This window comes from Aquarana catesbeiana, linkage group LG11 (assembly GCF_042186555.1).
Source record: "Aquarana catesbeiana isolate 2022-GZ linkage group LG11, ASM4218655v1, whole genome shotgun sequence".
In the NCBI taxonomy this organism is placed as follows: Eukaryota; Metazoa; Chordata; class Amphibia; order Anura; family Ranidae; genus Aquarana; species Aquarana catesbeiana.
Genome location: NC_133334.1, coordinates 76,583,880 through 76,605,530, shown reverse-complemented (window position 1 = coordinate 76,605,530; position 21,651 = coordinate 76,583,880). Strand labels below are relative to the sequence as shown.

General features: G+C 44.9%; 1 long non-coding RNA gene across 1 annotated transcript; it reads left to right on the top strand.

The window, feature by feature from the left end:
• Window positions 1–5,358: 5,358 nt before the first annotated feature.
• On the top strand, window positions 5,359–9,340 carry LOC141112968 (uncharacterized). The gene is made up of 3 exons (XR_012236675.1): window positions 5,359–5,453; window positions 9,076–9,153; window positions 9,245–9,340. It is a non-coding gene; the product is annotated as an uncharacterized lncRNA (long non-coding RNA).
• Window positions 9,341–21,651: the final 12,311 nt, after the last annotated feature.

Genomic DNA, 21,651 nt, shown 5'->3' with positions numbered 1-21,651 from the left:
CAGTCAGTCAGTATTGGGCTGCATGGGGATTGTGAGTAAACCTTTTTTAAGTCCAGCAACAGTTCTATATTGGATTGGGATCTGAACTTTGATTACGCCATTCCAACACATGATATTGGTTTTGTATGCTTTGGGTCCTTGTCTTGTTGGAGTATATTTCTTCTCCTAAGACACAGTTTTTCTGCAGACTGGATCAGACTGCCTTCTAAAATATCCCTGTTTTGTTATATTCATTCTACCCTTTATCCTTACAGTCCTTCTAGGACTTACTGTAGTAAAATATTCCTACAGCATGATGCTTCCACCACCATACCTTACGATGCACATGGTGTGTTTATGATGATGTGCAGTATTTGGCTTATACCAAACTTGGTAGACTGATACTGACCTCTCCAAAATGACTGGTGTCTCTAGGTATGGGGGAGCATGTGACCTTCTCACATAATGTAGTGCACAGGTCTGGAGACCAATTGCTAGACCCCAGCACTATCACATGGAAGTGTAACTGACATCACTGCTCCCTTTAGGCTCCGACACTAGCCAACCCTTGGTACATTGGTACAGAGGAAAAAGCTACTGGGCAGTGTTGGGGAGCTGAGTATCTATAGGAACTTTACCATGAATTAACAAGTGAAAGTTTCAGGACAGGAAGAAGAAAATGTATTAAAACATTAGACTTCCTCTCCAGTAATACAAGTAAACAACCAATACGTCTTTTTTCTTCAGTCACAGCTCACAAACCACAATCGGATATATATATAATATGAATAAGAATCCAAATATTCCATGTGTATGAAAACTCAGCTATTCAAAACAGCATATGAATTCATCCTTTGGTCCCTCAGTCTACTCTGTGGGATAGAAAAAAATGAGACTCCTGGCATCGATAAAACCTGCATAAAAACAGTTCTCCGATCCAAGCATTGGAGCTGAGGAAGAGTAAATGAATGATATAAATATTGGCTAGAATATATGAAGAGGAAAAAACATTCTGCTGAGCTGAAGAAATCTGCTTGCCAATTGTCCACACCTGGAAAGTTACCAATTGGCCAATTTAAGTATTCACATGCCAAAACTTGTTGACCCCCATGGAACTTGGAAATTGCTGTAGTAGGCGCCGCTACTACAGTGCTTGCAATTGGCTTCCGGGTCCCATGCCATGCTGTTGCTGCTTAGCGAATGCAGGAGGTTGCTCGGCACAGGTGCCACCAAGAAGTGGAGATGCACGGCAGTGATATCACAATCTCCACAAATGCGAAGTATTCTCTGAATAGCCCCAATGCTGAGCGAGTGACCTCTTGTGTTCACTAAGCAGCAGGGCAGCTGCTCTGCATAGGACCTGGAAGGCAGCAGCAATCACCGTAGTAATATGAACAAATATGTAATCTTTAAGCCTGGAAGCTATATTGGTAGATTGAGGTTCCTCTGGCAGAAACTCACCCAGAACATGTTTGTAAGACCCCCTCATCAAAGATAGCATCCTTGACTGAGTGTTCAGAAGCTTCTATCTACAGCTTCAGGAATGTCAGAGACAGATTAAAGTAGAAGGCATATCATTACCCTTTTGGGCCTTGCATTCTGAGTTAGGTATCAAATCAGTGAATATTGTTTATCAAATCTAGCATAGGTGTAGAAAATTAGATAATGCATCGGAAGCCAAACCTTGGAGAGCCACAGAAGACTCCAAGGAGTGTGCAGACTCAAGCAGAGGACAACAATCCAGTTTATAGGGTGGAGTCCTTGCATGCACACTACAGGCTGCCCTGGTGTTGTTAGTACATTGTAATCTGAAGAGGCCTGCTGGAGCACTCCCTTTCCATTTAGGATTCAACATACTGTGCTGTAACTGAGAAAACTGAGGCAACACACCAAGAGGTCACAAACCAGCTGCTGAAAACAGTAGAAGATATATGACTGGAGGTGACCAAGTCACTGTAGGCAGCATCTAGGACAAACCGAGGTAGAACCACATGACCTCAAGGTGGGAACAGTATGCACACACAAGGCTAAGTGTGAGGGACTTACCATAAATGTAGGCCTGGGGAGTGGCTTGAGTTGAACATGCAACAGTACCAGATAGTGCCCAATGCAGAACCCAGTGAATAACTGCACATTATGGGAATCTTTCACCCTGTCCACAGGTATACTCTTGAGGGAGTCACCAGGGACTGAGTCATACCAGAGGCTTTATCATGGCCTTGGATTCCTAAAACACTTTGCTGCGAACAAACCAGCACACTGGGTGCCACAAACTGAGCCCAATGCCCGAGGGTCACATTACAGGCGAAGTAAACTAATAGGAACATGCCTAGTAAAAATGGTTAAACTTTTCCAATGAGAGGACATTAGTAAAAAACTGAAGCATGATGGGAGTGGCAGGGACTATGCCTGGCTGGCCAATGGCAACTTTGTTTGCCATTGTCCATTTCCTCCTGTGGGCAGCAGTATAACCCAGTTGCCTTAATGACCAGAGCATTTTTTACAATTTGGCACTGCGCTGCTTTAACTGGTAATTGCGCAGTCATGCAATGCTGTACCTAAAAGAAAATTGGGTCCTTTTGGTGGTATTTGATCACCTCTGCGGTTTTTATTTTTTGCGATATAAACGAAAAAAGACTGAAAAGTTTAAAAAAAAAAATATTTTCTACTTTTTGTTATAAAAAAAATACAATAAACTCAATTTTAGTCATACATTTTGGCCAAAATACATTCAGCAACATGTCTTGGGTAAAAAAAATGTCAATAAACGTATATTTATTGGTTTGCGCAAAAGTTATAGTGTCTACAAACTAGGGTACATTTTCTGGAATTTACGCAGCTTTTCATTTAGGATTTCATTTAGGATCTCATTTCTTGAGGTACTATAATAGAAGGGCAGTACAAAACCTCCCCAAATGACCCCATTTTGAAAAGTAGACACCCCAAGGAATTTGCTGAGAGGATGAATTTTTTTTTTTTGAAAAATGACAAAAAAATGAACAATTTACACAAAGTAGTCCCTGAAAAGATATATTGCTCACACATGCCATGGGTATATGTGAAATTACACCCCAAAATACATTCTGCTGCTGAGTATGGGAATACCACATGTGTGAGACCTTTCAGGAGCCTAGCCGCGTACAGGACCCCAAAAACCAAGCACCGCCTTCAGGATTTCTAAGTGCGTAAACTTTTGATATCGATAGGGGGTGAAAGGGTTACCTAGGGGGCGATCAGGGGGTAAAACCTTTATTAGGTAAAATATGGGGGTATCCTGATGCTATAAAAGACTGACGGTGAAACTAACCAACTAACTAGCGTCACCTGTGACAATAATACGGCGATCAGAAAATAGATCTTTCGGTTCCAGAGCGCAGAGAGAGGACATACAAAAGTGAGTTGCACCAACACTACACTGACACAGTACACGTAGGCACACATTTCACCCTCCGATCACCCCCCAGTTAACCCCTTCACTCCCTGTCACTGTGTCACCAATTGCAGTTTTTAGATTTTTCACTGATCACTGTACTGGTGTCACTTGTTGCTAAGATGAATTACCCTGGGTCCCTGACACCTTTATTAAAGCTGGAAGAAATCAGGGACACATTCATTTAACTGGGGACAAAGCCTTGCATACCATGAACCCAGGCTTGGTCCATGAGCAAGATTTGTACCACAGCAGGTTCCAATGTGGAGACCTTGCCACTAAGTGGGGAACTTGAACTAATAACTGTTCCCTCACTTACAAGTCCCCGGTCACCTGCCTTTTCACTCCCGGCTCGGTGCTACTGCTTCTTGTTACACACTTTTGCTCCTTAACCATAAAGGTTGATTAGAATGTTCATTTGTAGTATCTAACCTCAATGGTTAACTTGGTTACACTTGTTCTGCACATACACTTTTTCTTAACCTGAAGGGTTAAATGTAGTTGTCTCACAGTTCTTCTGAATACGCAATGGGGTTGATTTACGAAAACTAGAGTGCAAAATCTGGTTCAGCTGTGCATGGCAGCCAATCAGCTTCTAATGTTGGACAAAAAAACCCTGGAAACTGATTGGTTTCTATGCAGAGCTGCACCAGATTTTGCACTCTCCAGTTTTAGTAAATTAACCCCAATGATTACACCCATTTAGAAATCCACTTGATACACCACATAAGAAATTCAGACCAGGCAACCCTTGTTTACCAGATAACCTCTTTCACACAACTTCACAGTGAATGGCTAAACATCTTTAGACAACATAGATACTTTTCTGCTGTGTAGAACAATTGGCCGTGCTGTTGTGATCTGCTCTCTAACCCTTCTTGTGGTGCCACCCATACCAGATTGTATGCAAAGTCCCTCTAATTTGTAAGTCCATGACGGTGGAACCCTGGATCGGGTCCCTTTGCTTGGTAGTTCTAAATTCTGGCTGAATTACACACCTATAACTCTTGGAGCTTCAGGTGACAAGATTTCACATCTGGATCCCCAGCTTTACCAGCTTTGTTATCCATCAGTTGCAGGCCGCCCCCCTGATCCATGCGTCCGGCCTCTAATCTACATGCAGGGTGCCAGACGCATGGATTTCAACAGTTTTTTTTGTTTGAAGCACATAATTAGAGCCCGAGGCTTTAATTGGCCTTAAAAAAGGGTGGTCTCGGGGCGCAGAGCACCACCGGTCTCCATGACTAGGTAGCCTTATGCCCCGTACACACGGTCGGATTTTCCGACGGAAAATGTGTGATAGGACCTTGTTGTCGGGAATTCCGACCGTGTGTAGGCTCCATCACACATTTTCCATCGGATTTTCCGACACACAAAGTTTGAGAGCAGGATATAAAATTTTCCGACAAAAAAATCCGTTGTCGGAAATTCCGATCGTGTGTACACAAATCCGATGGACAAAGTGCCACGCATGCTCAGAATAAATAAAGAGATGAAAGCTATTGGCCACTGCCCCATTTATAGTCCCGACGTACGTGTTTTACGTCACCGCGTTTAGAACGATCGGATTTTCCGACAACTTTGTGTGACCGTGTGTATGCAAGACAAGTTTGAGCCAACATCCAGCGGAAAAAATCCTAGGATTTTGTTGTCGGAATGTCCGATCAATGTCCGACCGTGTGTACGGGGCATTAGAGGTATAATAGATTGTTTTATATTGTGTAAAATATAGGAGGATTAGAGTTAATTATGATTCCAATGACCAGAAAGGAGAGTAATGCTTGGAACAGTGGTGGAATGAATATCTTGCCACTAGAGTCCCTGCAGATTGAAGAAATCAGCCATCCTCAAGCTTTGGGGGCCCAGTTCATACGTTTTTGTTTTCTTACAATAGTAATGCTATTATTTCATGGTAGTTATGTATGCTCATGCTTCATTCAATTCCAACTGTTTGCAGGGAAGAGAGCCACTTCCAGCATTAGCCAGGAACTCGGAAAGAGACAGTGGCTTCACCAGAGAAACAGATCAAGTACTCCATACCAGTGTAAGATTTAGTCCTCGCTGTTTTCATGGCTAATATGTAATTCAGGATCTTTTGTTGAATATAAAAAAAAAAAAAAGATTATGGGTAAAGTTGTTCTAAGGCTAATAATTTTTTACCTTAATGCATTTCGCCCCCTTAGACTTCCCCGAGCCCTCATTTGATCCAGTGCTGTGCCTGTCTACAGCAGCTCTCTTCCCTCACTTCCTGGTTTCACAAGCTTTGTTGATGCAGCGGGAGCTATTGGCTCCCACTGCTGTCAGACAAATTTTGTGACAAGGGAGCGGGGCCTAGCTCGTTGTCTTTGTCTAAAGACACAGGTAGTGCAGCTCGGGATCGAGCCCGCAGGTGGCAACAATAGGAAGCGACTTCCTATGGTGTCACACCAAGAAGAGGAGGAGCGCTGATGGGGGACTCAAGAAGAGGATGTTCAGTGCCACTCTGTGCAATTCCATTGCACAGTGCAGGTAAGTATAAACCTGTTTGTTTTTTGTTTTTTAAAAATTGTCTTCACAGTCAACTTCCCTACTGGGTCAATTCTGACACTTTTCACATACCTGTAAAAATCTACATTTTTAGCTAGGAAATGACTTAGAACCCTCAAACATATATATATATATATTTTTAGAATAGAATAAAATAATGGATGTTGCAATTTTTTATGTCACACGGTATTTGCGCAGCGATTTTTCAAGTGTAATTTTTTTTTTAAAAATACACTTTTTATTAAAGAATTTTATTGCACACAAACACCACATAATACCCATTTTTTAGTAAAATATACACCGAGTAAATAGATATTTAATATGTCACGATTTAAAATTCTATACGCCCGTGGAACGGCGCCAAATTATGGTACTTAAAATTCTCCATAGACGATGCTTTTAACACCTTTACAGGTTACTAGTTTAGAGCTACTGGCACTAAAATGATTGCTCTTATTCTGACGTTCGCAATGATACCTCAGTGGTATGGTGTGGTGCGATCAAGGTTTACATGTGTGTGCTGGACTTACCTATGCGTTCACATTTGCGCGTAAGGACGGCGACGCTTTACATTTTTTTATTATCATTTATTTTATCTAAAACTTTTTTTACACTGCCTTTATATATTTTTTTGCATTAAATGTATTGCTATCACAAGGGATAAACCACAACCCTGGTGACAGCATGGGCCATTGTTCTATTGAGGAGTTCCCCCCGTTGAAAAATGCCTCCGATGGGTCTGCGCATGCGCAGTACAAAACGTCACTCCAGCTGATATGTTGATCAGCTGGTGTCACATCAACACAGCGCATGCGCAAATCGTCTGGGGCATTTTTCTACGGGAGACAGTATTTGACGGGCAGTATTCAGCTATGTAAACAGAGGAGGGAGAATGTACTTGTCAGATTGTGCCTCGCTGTTGCGGGGTGGGTTTTCCATGTGCTGAAGGGCGGGTTTTGTCAGTGTTGCAGGGCAGCTTTGGTGTGTTGAATGGCGGGTTTTGGCTGTATCTAAGGGCGGGTTGCAACACATACAAAACCCGCCCTTCAACACACCCACAACCCACCCCGCAACAGCGAGGTTCAATCTGACAACTACATTCCCCTGCTGTTTGCATAGCATCGGATAATACATAGTTACATAGTAGGTGAGGTTGAAAAAAGACACAAGTCCAACCTATGTGTGTGAGTATATGTCAGTATTACATTGTATATCCCTGTATGTTGTGGTCGTTCGGGTACTTATATAATAGTTTTTTGAAATTATCGATGCTCCCCGCTGAAACCACCGCCTGTGGAAGGGAATTCCACATCCTTGCCGCTCTTACAGTAAAGAACCCTCTACGCAGTTTAAAGTTAAACCTCTTTTCTTCTAGTTTTAATGAGTGGCCACTTGTCTTATTAAACTCCCTTCCACAGAAAAGTTTTATCCCTATTGTGGGGTCACCAGTACGGTATTTGTAAATTGAGATCCCCTCTCAAGCGTCTCTTCTCCAGAGAGAATAAGTTCAGTGCTCACAACCTTTACTCATAACTAAGATCCTCCAGACCCTTTATTAGCTTTGTTGCCCTTCTTTGTACTCGCTCCATTTCCAGTACATCCTTCCTGAGGACTGGTGCCCAGAACTGGACAGCATACTCCAGGTGAGTCCGGACCAGAGTCTTATAGAGCAGGAGAATTATCGCTTAATCTCTGGAGTTAATCCCCTTTTTAATGCATGCCAATATTCTGTTTGCTTTGTTAGCAGCAGCTTGGCATTGCATGCCATTGCTGAGCCTATCATCTACTAGGACCCCCAGATCCTTTTCCATCCTTGATTCCCCCAGAGGTTCTCCCCCCAGTGAGTAGATTGCATTCATATTTTTGCCACCCAAATGCATTATTTTACATTTTTCCACAATAAACCTCATTTGCCATGTAGTTGCCCACCCCATTAGTTTGTTCAGGTCTTTTTGCAAGGTTTCCACATCCTGCTGAGAAGTTATTGCCCTGCTTAGCTTAGTATCGTCAGCAAATACAGAGATTGAACCATTTATCCCATCCTCCATGTCGTTTATGAACAAATTAAATAGGATTGGTCCCAGCACAGAACCCTGGGGGACCCCACTACCCACCCCTGACTATTCTGAGTACTCCCCATTTATTACCACCCTCTGAACTCGCCCTTGTAGCCAGTTTTGCCTTGGTGATCTGCGCATGCGCTGTGTTGACGTCACGCCAGCTGATCAACATATCAACTGGAGTGACGTTTGGCACTGCACATGCGCAGACCCATCAGAGGCATTTTTCGACGGGAGGCACTTCTTGATAGTACAAAATATTTTACAGCGCACACATACAAGAATGACATTTCCTGCAGGGCTAGTTAAAAACACCTGAACACCTGAACATATTCAAAAAATACTGGGGTTTGGTCACACTATATGGTCATATAGTGCTAAGCCCACTTACTGCGACAAAGTACCCCGAATTAGTGGGTCCTACACTAGTAATAGAATGGAAGATCCTCTGTCTCAACCATGGGAGCTGAACTCCTCTATGTGGGAGAACTTGATAGGACACCGATCAGACACAGATTGATCCATCATTTTATTGGGACAACATTTAAATAAATCCTGAAGCAACAGGGACAATGTAATACAACATAGAAGTGCTTGGAAACACAAAAGCTAAAATTGTATAAAATACAAACTTGTGACTGGAGCACCAATGTGCATAATTAGTACACAAATACACCATCAACAAAAACACTGACCCATTTCAACTGCTTTCAGTTCTTCCTCAGGGAGTTGACATCAGTTGGTGGTTCCATATAATCTCTGCAATACATATGTAAATCAGTATATCTACCTGACAAAAATGTTCTATTATGTGAGGCACATTACCTGGTGCTGTAATAGTGTGTTGGGATGCCATTAAAAGTGAATGGTACTGCAATGAACCATGGTTCACACCTTATCAGAGATGTGAATGGGCCCAAAAGTGACATAATTTAACATGTTTTATCCTTGAAAATATTTGATTGCTCAATACAGAGAAATTACTTGAACAGGTTATTGTAGAATTGTCTGCAAAATTAAAATAATAACCGGGCATAATTTATATTTTTTACACTGTCTATATTTACATATAAACTGCAGTCTCTGCCTGATGACTCCAGACCTGGCAACAGCATGAAGCAGGATGATCTTTTAGGAAGAGTATATGTGGGGAAGAAGGTCTGTATATAGGCAGTTTTATTATTTTTGTTAATGAGTGAAATGTTTTTTTTAAATATATGTAAATGAGGAAATGTTGACCTTTTAGTAGGAACCATCTGGATTCAGTAACAACAATCTGAAATACATGCAGCCTGAGAAGGAGCCTCCAAAACATTTCCTGACCAACTACAACCAAAGGTACTTTACAGTCAACCTTCAGAATTCAACAGCAATAACTAAATAAGGCTTCTGATGTGCTTTATAAAGAGAGTATAGCACAACAAGGCTGATTTTGGCATGTAAAGATTTCCATGTAGCAGAGGCATTAGTGGTCATGTCAAGGGACTGTCATCACACTGGATACATCAGCTCCTCTAAATGCCTAGTTCTACCATAGACAACAAAACAGCATAAGGATGTCCCCACCCAAGGACCACCCCTCCTTGACGTGTTTCACCGTAGTTGGCTTAATCGTAGGGATGTGATAAATTCACCAGTCTGTACTTTCTTTCTTGAGATTGCACGGTTGCTCCCTCTGTTCGATCCCTACTCTAACTGTGGGATTTCAATCTAGTATTGTTGGGCCGTCTTTCTTGTGACCAACACTTTGGTTTGTAGAGCCTCCTCTTATTAGCATTGGCATTGATTTTACACAAAAATGTGGTTGTTTTGAGACCAAAGACCTCTTTTTTGCCTCAAGTGTTCTCTACCCTTCACCTTTAGGAAGACATTGTGTTACCTACCCAGTCCATCTCCAGTTCTCTCCAAGGAGATCTCTCTCAATTGTCTGGATGTGGTGAGGTGTGTTAAGATTTATCTTTCGGCAACCACTTCTTTTAGGTAGACGAACTCCGTATTTATTATTCCAGGAGGTCGTAAAAGAGGTTTTCTGGTTTCCAAGATCCCCTATTTCTAGTGGATTAGACAGGTTGTTGTGCAGACATATGCCCTTTCTACTCACTTCTTTATCATCATGAAGCTTCTGTGTCTTTGCACCCCTGGTTGTGCGGATCTCCCTGGGACTTGGTGTGGAATGCAGATGGCCTCCTGGATCCAGTCCTAACAAAACACTTTGCCACCTGTGGCTACTTGCTAATCACTCCCTTGCTCACAGTTTCCCTTGTGGCTCTCGGCTACTGCCTCTCTTAGGGCCCTTTGCACTCTGCATCATGCAGCCCACTCCTGGCTCCCAGTAGTCTGCTCTCCTCATGCTGCCTGCTTGACCTCACACTGCAACTCTGTCTCCATTCCCGGGTTTCCCGCAAATCAAGAAGCTCACCAAACACCTTCTATTTCTCCTCCCATCCCATAACCAGCCCATTCTGCTCTGTGCCGCAGTGGGCAGGACCAAATGAGGCCAATCAATTCCATTCTCTTTCTCAGCTGAGCTGTTCATGCATAGTTCATGGATAAAGAAGTAAGCTGTGGCACGGCCAAAAGGATATCTGGGGTGGGCAGCTCCTATACTTTAGAGGTGCTGCCAGCCAGGGTTAAAGCTGCAATCTTAGACACCAGCTCTATCGGTGATGTAGAGAAGAGTCTTGATTGAAGAAATGTAGAAAAATGTGATAGCAAGAAAAAGGTTTGTCAGCAGAGCTGAAAAAGACATCCATCCTCCTAGCACACTAGCAAAAAACTGAGGCCTGCTGATAGCCAGACAGGTTATCCAGGGCTGGCCCACAGTGATTGTTTGCTAGCATCCAATCCTTCTGTAGGTGGCTGTATAACCCCAGGGTAAAAGACTTCCTGTGTCCTTTAAAGGATGAGAAAGAAAATAACCCCCCGTGTTATTCTTTTATAATTGTGCCTAGGATCTTTAAGCCCAAAACATGATTCCATAAGCCAATGGTTTTCAAACCTGTCCTGGAGTCCCACCAGCAGTTCATGCCTTAGATATTCACACTGGTTGCCAAATCAGATTTAAAAATGCTGATTGCCTCATAAGTAGGGATTACCTCAAAAGCACAGACATGGACACACCCTAATCACACCATATAGCGCAGATCCCCCCTGCTGCCTGGGCTTTCTTTCTCTCCTGCTGGCTGCTGCTATGGACACACATGGGGATGTTTCAGGATGAAGGGACTGGTAAATATGTAATTTACCTGCCCCTTTCTTTCTGGTACCAATCACATGCTGTGTTCATTCATAACTGAAGCATAGCAAACTGTTTACTATACTTCAGTTTGTGAATGACCAGGAAGCCGCTCAGCACAGAGCACTTCACCTTCATTCACTGCCCAGTGCAGCTGAGGCTGCAGAGAAAGGGACTGTGGAATCTCTGTCCTCAGTCCCTTTATCTCAAAGGGAGACATTAGGGGTCTGTTTAGACCCCTGATATTTCAAAGATATAATAAAAAATAAAAATAAAAAAAAGTAATAAAAAACTACTGACACCATCCACTGTCCTACTCACATCAACCTCTGCCCTACTGACACATCCACTGATCTACTGACACTGTCCATGTTTTAATACGTTTTAAAATGTTTGTTTACATTTAAGAATGTGTGTGTGTGTGTGTGTGATATATATATATACACATATATACACACAGTATCTCACAAAAGTGAGTACACCCCTCACATTTTTGTAAATATTTTATATCTTTTCACGTGACAACACTAAAGAAATTACACTTTGCTACAATGTAAAGTAGTGAGTGTACAGCTTGTATAACAGTGTAAATTTCCTGTCCCCTGAAAATAACTCAACACACAGCCATTAATGTCTAAACCACTGGCAACAAAAGTGAGTACACCCCTAAGTGAAAATGTCCAAACTGGGCCCAATTAGCCATTTCCCCTCTCCACTGTCATGTGACTCGTTAGTGTTACAAGGTCTCAGGTGTGAATGGGGAGCAGGTGTGTTAAATTTGGTGTTATCGCTCTCACTCTCTCATACTGATCACTGGAAGTTCAAGATGGCACCTCATGGCAAAGAACTCTCTGAGGATCTGAAAAAAATAAATGTTGCTCTACATAAAAATGGCCTAGGCTATAAGAATATTGCCAAGACCCTGAAACTGAGCTGCAGCATAGTGGCCAAGACCATACAGCGGTTTAACAGGACAGGTTCCACTCAGAACAGGCCTTGCCATGGGTTTTTTTTTTTTTTGGACACCACGCCGGTCCTGAAGAGCTGCGGGCAGGAGTTTTTAGGCGAGGCCACGGCTTCGGCCTAGTCTGCGGCGTCCGGCCTCGTGGACTAGGCCGAAGCCGCGGCCTTACCTAAAAACTCCTGCCGCAGCTCCTCAGGACCGGCGCGGTGAAAAAAAAAAAATCTAAAAAAAACGATTTCCTTAAATTTTTAATCGATTTTGAATTGATTCAAGAATCAGATCGATTTTTTCCCCAGTCCTAGATCACCCAAATAAGTAGCTGTAAAGTGAGGACCAACTGCAGCGTGTTTTAGTTTATTTTTTGGGGGGGGGATCTGGGATCTATAAGGCCCCAAATCCCTCCTTTGCATTTAAAAGTAGTCAGAACGCCAAGACCGGCGTTTTTGAACGCTGACATTTTTTTTTAAAGCTGGCGATGTTGGCTGCCGAGTAAACCGATTGTGACGCTGCTTCGGGGTTACTATATCCTAAGAGACACGATGAAAGCCGATTCCAGCTTTGTTTGGGTATCCGGCCAGCCAGCGGACATATCGGCTGGTCACTGGGGCCTCCTGGTGGGACGGAGAGCCCGGACATAGCGGCGATGGGGACCTCCAGCTGCTTGTGATAACAATTGAGCGGCTGCTTACCGCATTGGTTGTTATCACAAGAAAGCCGACCGCCAGCTCTATAAAAAAAACAGTAGCGGGGTGATGCCTGCAGCTACATATCACCCGCTACAACCACTTGTAGCAGAATGACGTACAGGTATGAGATTTTGCATCAAGTGGTTAAAATGCAACTACTAGAAGTACTTCAATTTGGCTTCCTATCAGCCTCGTAGATTGCTGGTCACAGACTGGAGCAATGTGTCCCATGTTTCCAAATACATGACAACATTGAACAGTAAGGTCTCCATTCTATGAGGCCCATTCTCATGTGAGTGATGTGCTGTCATCCCAGAGAAGTACAGACACTTCTTTGAGGAAGGATCACATGTTTTTAGCCCAACAGAAATCAATTGGAGCGCCTGAAAAACGCACTTAACACGTGTTTTTGTGCCTAATAGCCAGTCTCCTCCTCCAAGTAACCTCCTTCCAATTGGCTGAAACAAAAACCCTTCCACATGAACATACATGAAAATCACATGTAAACACAACTGAACAAGCCGACACTCACGTGTGCACCTAGCTTTAGCGTGTTGTAATTCAGGCAGAACTGGCCAATCAGTAGCTTTGTCTAAATAGTAACCATATTTTCTGCACCAATCATGTGACCAGAGTCTCAGCAGCACTGGAATGAGCGATTTCCCAAAAAGGATACAATTAGGATTTATTAACCGCTTCCGGACTGTCCCACATATATATACTGCGGCAGGGCGGCCCTTCAGAGCCAAATCCTCTACCTGTCCTGTACATGATTTTTATTTTCTTTGGATCGGGGCGCACCCGGCGACCCGCTGTGATTGGACACATCAGAAGCCAATCAGCGGGTCCAGTGGACCCGACCTCTGCTGGGATCCGCTGATCGCTCCCGAGGCAGACAGAATGGCGGTCTGCCTATGTGAACAAGGCAGTTTGCCGTTCTGTCAGAGGGGAAGATGGAGATCTTGTGTTTCTGCTAATCAGGAAAATGGATCTCTGTCTTCCCCCAGTCAAATCACCTCCCCCACAGTTAGAAAGCACCCCCAAGGAACACGGTTAACCCTTTGATCGCCCCTGATGTTAACCTCTTCCCTGCCAGTGTCATTAGTACAGTGACAGTGCATATTTTAACCACTTGCCGACCAGCCGTCGCAGTTGTACTGCAGAAGAATGGCACGGGCAGGCGAATTGCCGTTAAGTTACGTCGCTCCCTCTGGTGACCACTAAGAGCGCACGCCCGCAGCTCGCCCCCAGAGCCGATGCGAGTGCAGCGATCTGTCATCTCCCCTAGTCAGTCCCCTCCCCCCTTCCGTTAGAACACACACTAGAGAACACAATGAACCCCTTGATCACCCCCTAGTGTTAACCCTTACACTGCCAGTGACATTTTTATAGTAATCAATGCATTTTTATAGCACTGATCGCTGTATTAATGCCAATGGTGCCAAAAATGTGTCAAAATTGTCCGATGTGTCCGCCATAATGTCGCAGTCCCAATAAAAACCACAAATCGCCGCCATTACTAGTAAAAAAAAAAAAATTAACAAAAATGCTATAAATCTATCCCCTATTTTGTAGACACTACCGTATAACTTTTGCGCAAACCAATCAATATACGCTTATTGCGATTTCTATTACCAATAATATGTAGAAGAATACATATCGGCCTAAACTGAGAAAAAACTGCTTTTAAAAAAAAAAAAAAAAGTGGATATTTATTATGGCAAAAAGTACAAAATATTGTGTTTTTTTCAAAATTGTCCCTTTTTTTTGTTTATAGCGCAAAAAATAAAAACTGCAGAGGCGATCAAATACCACCAAAAGAAAGCTCTATTTGTGGGAAAAAAAGACATTAATTTTGTTTGGGTACAACGTCGCACGACCGCGCAATTGTCAGTTAAAGCGATGCAGTGCCGAATCACAAAAAGTGCTCTGGTCAGGAAGGGGGTAAAATCTTCCGGGGCTGAAGTGGTTAAGCACTGATCACTGTATCGGTGTCCCTGGTCCCCAGAAAGCGTCACTTAGCCCTGGCTCACATTGATGCTACTTTGAAATTGCGCTATTTCATTTGAAGAAGCGCGATTTCAAAGTAGCGAGGATAGCGTGATTTCAGGTGCTACTTGATAGACATGTGTGTGTCTTCATGTACAGATGTCTATTGAAGCCGCACCTGAAATAGGCAAAAGTAGCACAGAAACGACTTTAGCACATCGTTGTCACACTGATTGGAACAGAGCCATTGTCCCCAATAGGCTGCGATTTGTCAGGCGAGTTGATCTCTCAAATCACATGACAAATCCCTCCAATGTGAACCTCGGCTTAGTGTCCAATTTGTCCGCCACAATGTTCGCAGTCCCGCTAAAAATCACTGTCATTACTAGTAAAAAAAACAATATATATAAAAATTCCACAAAAATATCCCATTGTTTGTAGAAGGTATAACTGTTGTGCAAACCAATCAAAATACGCTTATTGAGATTTTTTTACAAAAATATGTAGCAGAATACATATTGGCCTAAATTGATGAAGAAAATTTTTTATTTTTTTAATTTTTATTGGAAATGTTTTATAGCAGAAAGTAAAACTTTTTTGTTTCTCTCTCAGTTGTCAGTCTTTGTTTATAGAGCAAAAAACAAAACAAAAACAAAAACGCAGAGGTGATCAAATACCACCAATCAAAATCTCTATTTGTGGGGAAAAGGGACATAAATTGTATTTGGGTACATCACATGACTGCGCAATTGTAAGTTATAGTAACGCAGTGCCGTATCGCAAAAAATGGCCTGGTCATGAAGGGGGGTAAATCTTCTAGGGCTGAAGAGGTTAATCTTGGTTTCATGTTTTGTTCTATCACTGAGGATGATTTTTAATAACATTCTAGTAATGATAAGGTAGAGATCTACATGGATGGAAGAAGCTTTATTGTGGAGAAATACAGACAGTGCAGAGCATAGAATGAGTCTCTTATCACACAGAACAATCTAGTAGTGTGACCTCCATGTGTTATAGTGAGCCCTGAGGTCTGAGAGAGAGAGAGGGGGCTGTGTGAGGAGTACAGAGGGAAGGTCTGTGGTAAGTTCTCCCCCCTCCCCCCTTCTACACAGACGGAGAAACATTTTCTTCGTCCTCCCTCCAGTCATGTGACAAGGGGAGAGAATGAGGGAGAACGGCACAGACTTCCCTCACTGTACAGCGGCGCTCTCTATTGCCACCTGCAGGATGGAGGGAGAAGAAAGAATCCAGCTATCTGTCTTCTCCTGTCACTGGACATTACGGCTGAGATGACGTCGCAGACTGCACGCGCCCCAAGAAGGGGGGGGATTTGCGGGGGGTCGCGTTTACTCTGATTGGCGGAGGGCGGAAAACGGTCATAGCGAGCACGAGACGGCTGAGCGGCGCCATTTTCCTCCAGGGATTACCAGCGCTAGGGAGTGTCTTAGAGTCGCTCGTCACAGAAGAGGAACAGCGCCCCACAGCGGGTTATTTCCAGATTACATCCACAGGTTTTTTCACCGGAGATATAGTAAGTGTCATTAGAAGTGATGTCACCTTACAGTGAGATCGGGTCCAGTGTCGGGATGTGTGGTGGGGGGACAATAGAGAGCTGGACCGGCTTGTGCTGTAACGAACTGTCAGTGTTTTCTATCTTTCTGGTTTGAGGGAAGAGAAATCACTTTTCACACTCAGGATCAGAGCTTCTCTGTCAGTGTTTCCAGTCAGTGCCAATCAGTGCTTGCAATCATTGCCAGTGCCGCCTGTCAGTGCCAGTCAGTAAAAACAGTGCCACCTTTCAGTGCTGCTTATCAGTGCCAAGCAATGCCACGTATTAGTGCCCATTAGTAGTGCCAATCAGTGCTTCCAATCATTACCACCTGTCAGTGCCCATCCTCTCTGCCTATCGGTGCCCATCAGTACTTCCAATCACTGCTTTCAATCAGTGCTGCCTATCAGTGCCCATCAGTGTTGACTATCAGTGCTGCCTATCATTGCCCATCAGTGCTGCTTATCAATGCCTATCAGTGTTGACTATCAATGCTGTCTATTAGTGCCAATCAGTGCTTTCTATCAGTGCCATTGGTGCTGCCAGTGCCACCTATCTGTGCCAATCAGGGCCTATCAGTGCTGCCAATCAGTGGTGCCTATCAGTACCAATCAGTGCTGTCAATCAGTGCCGCCAATCAGTGCCCATCAGTGGTGCCTATCAGTACCAATCAGTACTGTCAATCAGTGCCCATCAGTGCTGCTTATAAATGCCCATCAGTGCCGCCTATCAGTGTTGACTATCAGTGCTGTCTATTATTGCACATCAGTGCTGGCAATTAGTGCCCATTAGTGCTGCCAATCAGCGCTTCCTATCAGTGCCATTGGTGCTGCCAGTGCCACCTATCTGTGCCAATCAGTGCCCATCAGTGGTGCCTATCAGTACCAATCAGTGCTGTCAATCAGTGCCACCAATCAGTGCCCATCAGTGGTGCCTATCAGTGCTGTCAATCAGTGCCCATCAGTTCACTGAGTGCAGGGATGGGATGATGAACTCAGCAGACAGGCACATTTTCCATGGGGGGGCGGCCTGGTGGGGCACAACTGAAATCTGTTGATGTTATCAGTGGTGTATTTAGGTTTTGTGCTGCCCTAGGCCTGACTGAGCTTGCGCACCCCCTAATTTAACTATGACCCACCCCTTCCTGTCAAGGCCACACCCCTTCCTTTTTAAGATCCGCCCTGTCATCTTCATTGGAGGAGGACAGAGGGACGCCGCGGGAAGAGGACAGAGGGACATGCGGCATCTTTTCATTTGGGGGGTAAGGGGATATGTGCTAGTTGCTTTGGGAGGGGAGGATCAGACCCCCCCCCCACTAGCACATATCTTCTCCCCTCCCAAAGCACCCAGCACATATCCCCTTACCCCCCCCCCCCATCCATGTGTGCATCTGTTATCTGCCCCCCTTCCCGGTTACTGTGTCCCCCTCCACTGTAAACTATACACAGACCTCAGAGCAGCAGCGCGGCTCTTGCACTGAAGTCGTGTCCCTCCTCTGTGGCTCCTTCTCCTCCTGGCTGTGTACACTAGAACATTGGAGCCGAGAAGGAGGAGGAGCCGAGAAGTGTGTGTGGCTGACAGTGGGGAGAGAGGTGGTGGCTGCTACGGAAAGCCGATCGCCGCTTGTGGGACCCCAGGTGGCAGATGTCCTGGGTGCCCACGCTAGCGCACTCTGGCTGCCAGTTACCGAAGCTCAGTGCCGGAACTTGTTGTGGGCTCCAGGACAGTGGCGTCACTAGGTTTGGTGTCACCTGGAGCTGTAAAAATTGTGTCATCCCCCCTTAATTTTTTGACTGGAGGCCCAGCGTTGGAGCTCATTGTGGCGGTCAACAAGGCCTAGAGGATATCAGGGCTCAGTCCCTGGGAACAGTAATGGACAATGGCCAACAGGCTCTCTTACCAGACCCGGTGAAACCACAACAGTGATCCCTCCGGCTGGACGTTCCCTCACTCTGGGTTGCCCAGGCTGACTCTAGTCAGTAGTGTAGCAGGTCTGTACCCTGGCAGTGGCTTTATCTTTCTCGCTCTCTCTTTGGTGGTGCGGGAACAGTGTGGCTCTCTCTCTGGTGGTGCGGGTACAGCGTGGCTTTCTGGTGGTGCGGGTACAGCGTGGCTCCCTCTCTGGCTTCCCCCAGTACAGTACTCTCTTTTTCTCCTCTAACACCCCCCTCAGCAGAGTGCATGCATGCTGGGGGCTGTAGTATGATGTCTGTGGACACACTGGGCCGTCACTCTTCAGGGACTACTTTTCCCATGATGCCCCCCAGAGTCTTCTGATTGGCTCTCTGCTGTGGCCAATTATGGGGTGAGAAACAGCGGTCAGGAAGCTGGGCGGTGGCGCGGTGAAACCAATTAGAGCCGCTCTCTCTCTCTTCTCCCTTCGGCTGATAGAAAGGGGAGGGGGGGGGGTGCGGGGGAGATACACAGACATCTCTCCTCTCCCTGTCACAACGCTGCTGCTCCATTTACCAGAGAACTCGGCAGCAGCAGAGAACTCCCCCCCGCCCCCCCTCCCCTTTCTGTCAGCCGAAGGGAGAAGAGAGAAGAGAGAAAGAGCGGCTCTAATTGGTTTCGCCGTGCCGCCGCCCAGCTTCCTGACCGCTGTTTTCCTCCCCATGATTGGCCATAGTAGAGGGCCAATCAGAGACAGAATCATGGCTTTACAGGGGGGGGGGGGGGCGGCTTGACGGCTCTTACTTAAACTGCTTTCTGTCCCCCTCCGCACCCGCGACGCCTCTGCACTGCTAAGCTGGACTCCCCAGATGGTGGCCCTGCTGTGCGGGAGTCGGGAAGAGGGCACCGTTGCCGTTTTCGGGGGGGGGGGCGGCTTTTTGCCGCCCCCCCGCAAAGTGCCGCCCTAGGCCTGGGCCTTGTTGGCCTAGGCCAGTGGTTCTCAACCTGGGGGTCAAATGATGATTTGCCAGGGGTCACTGAATCCTTGGCTGTTCCTGAAGCCTGTACCGCTCTCCCAGCAGGGCTGTTCCTGGAGCCTGTGGTCGCCCACTCAGCCTCTTCGCAGCCACCCATTCAGTTCACAGCATGGCTGGGGGCAGAGACTAGAGGTCAGCTGACTGGTGAGGAATGTGAAGTGGGAGGGGCTGGAGAAGACACTATCTCCTGATTTTGGCATAGGTGTCACTGCTACGAGACATTACAAAGTCGGAGACACAGTGAGTAACACTACCTGTGATTATAGTTGCCATTAAAAGTCCACACTACAGTTTTCAGATCAGCAGATGACCTTGATCAAGAGCACCTAAGTTGGCTGATCAGAACTCCCCCCAGCACTACCACTCATCCCACTCCCCCCACCAAGGAGTAAGGGAAGGAATAAAAATAGAGAATACATGGAAGGGAGAGGAAAAGAGGGGGAGGAACAAAGAAAAAGGGAGAGAAAGCATAAGAGAAAGAACATGAAAAATGGTTAGAGAGAGGGATGGGGGAAAAAAAACAAGACATTAGGATAGCGAGAGATAAAAGGGAAAGAAAGGAGAACAAAGAGAAGAAGTGGTACATCCTAAAATGTACCATAAGGGGTTTTAATACTGTATGAGTGGAAGGGACTCAGGGAGCGCTAAATGTCTGTGGGTTAGGGGCGCAAATGATTTGTCTTGCCCTGGGTGCTGACAACCCACGCTACGAAAATAATTTTACTGTTAGGGGTCCCCACAACTTGGGAAATTTTATTTTTTTTTTTATTTTTTATTGGGAAATTTACCAATAATGGTAGAACCTCCAATGTATGGAAATCTCAATAAACTTTAATGTTACCACAATACCGGTCTCTGTGATATGTAACTTCACATATAATACACATCACACTGAAAATAAGACATACATTAAAAACTTAGCAGGGATGGTGGAAACCCCTCCTATAGATATTTGGCATACAGATTAATCTCAAGTGCAACAACTTTTTAGTTGGAAGGTTCCCACCATTATAGCACTTTGGAATTTTTATTTTTTAGATTGTTACACTTAATTTTATATGTTTTAGTTACTATTATAATGTGAATTTTTGCACTTGAAGTTAATTTTCCATCACCCTTGCTAAGTCCATGTCTTATGGACCTTGCTTTGTGCTCTGGTGTGCAGTCATGTTGGAACAGGAAGGGGCCGTCCCCAAACTGTTCCCACAAAGTTGGGAGTATGAAATTGTCCAAATGTCTTGGTATGCTGACGCCTTAAGAGTTTCCTTGACTGGAACCAAGGGGCCAAACTCAACCCCTGAAAAACAACCCCACATCATAATCCCCCCTCCACCAAATAATTTGGACCAGTGCACAAAGCAAGGTTTGTAAAGACATGGGTGAGTGAGTTTGGGGTGGAGGAACTTGACTGGCCTGCACAGAGTCCTGACCTCAACCCGATAGAACACTTTTGGGATGAATTAGAGCGGAGACTGCGAGCCAGGCCTTCTCGTCCAACATCAGTGCCTGACCTCACAAATGCGCTTCAGGAAGAATGGTCAAACATTCCCATAGACACCCTCCTAAACCTTGTGGACGGCCTTCCCAGAGGAGTTGAAGCTGTTATAGCTGCAAAGGGTGGGCAACTCAATATAGAACCCTACAGACTAAGACTGGGATGCCTTTAAAGTTCATATATATATATATATATATATATATATATATATATATATATATATATATATACGCACACATAGAAGCATGTGTATTTGAGCTTTGGAGTGCACACCCTAATACAATAGGCTGCACACGCCTATGGACGGGCAGGTAGGAGAAGCTGCCATAAGGACACAATAGTAAGGCACTGAGGTATAGTAACAAAGTATAACCTAAACAGAATGAGTAAAAATACAAAATGTACGGTACTTTATTATATATCAAATGATAAATGTAATGTAACCAGGGGTGGACTGCCCGAGGGCCCGGGACCAGTAGAGGCCCCATGAGAGTCTCCTGGGCTGGTATCTTTATTGGTCACCACTTGTCCGCTGTAAGTCTCCCCTCTCATATGACAGCTCCTGTGTTTGTATCTGGCTCAGACCGGACGGGCGTCCTTATGTCACGGATTTCCATGTAGTGGGCGGCCTGGCCGGCCAGTGTTTACCGTTGCTAGGATACAGGGAGCTGTATAGAGCATGCGCGGTCACAGTGATCCTTTCTGGTTGGACCAAAAGCAGCTTGCCTGCTGACATAGATGCCGCCCCCTGCTGCCTCTCACTCCCCACTGATTGCTTTGAAGAGGTATCTACAATATGTGTTTACCC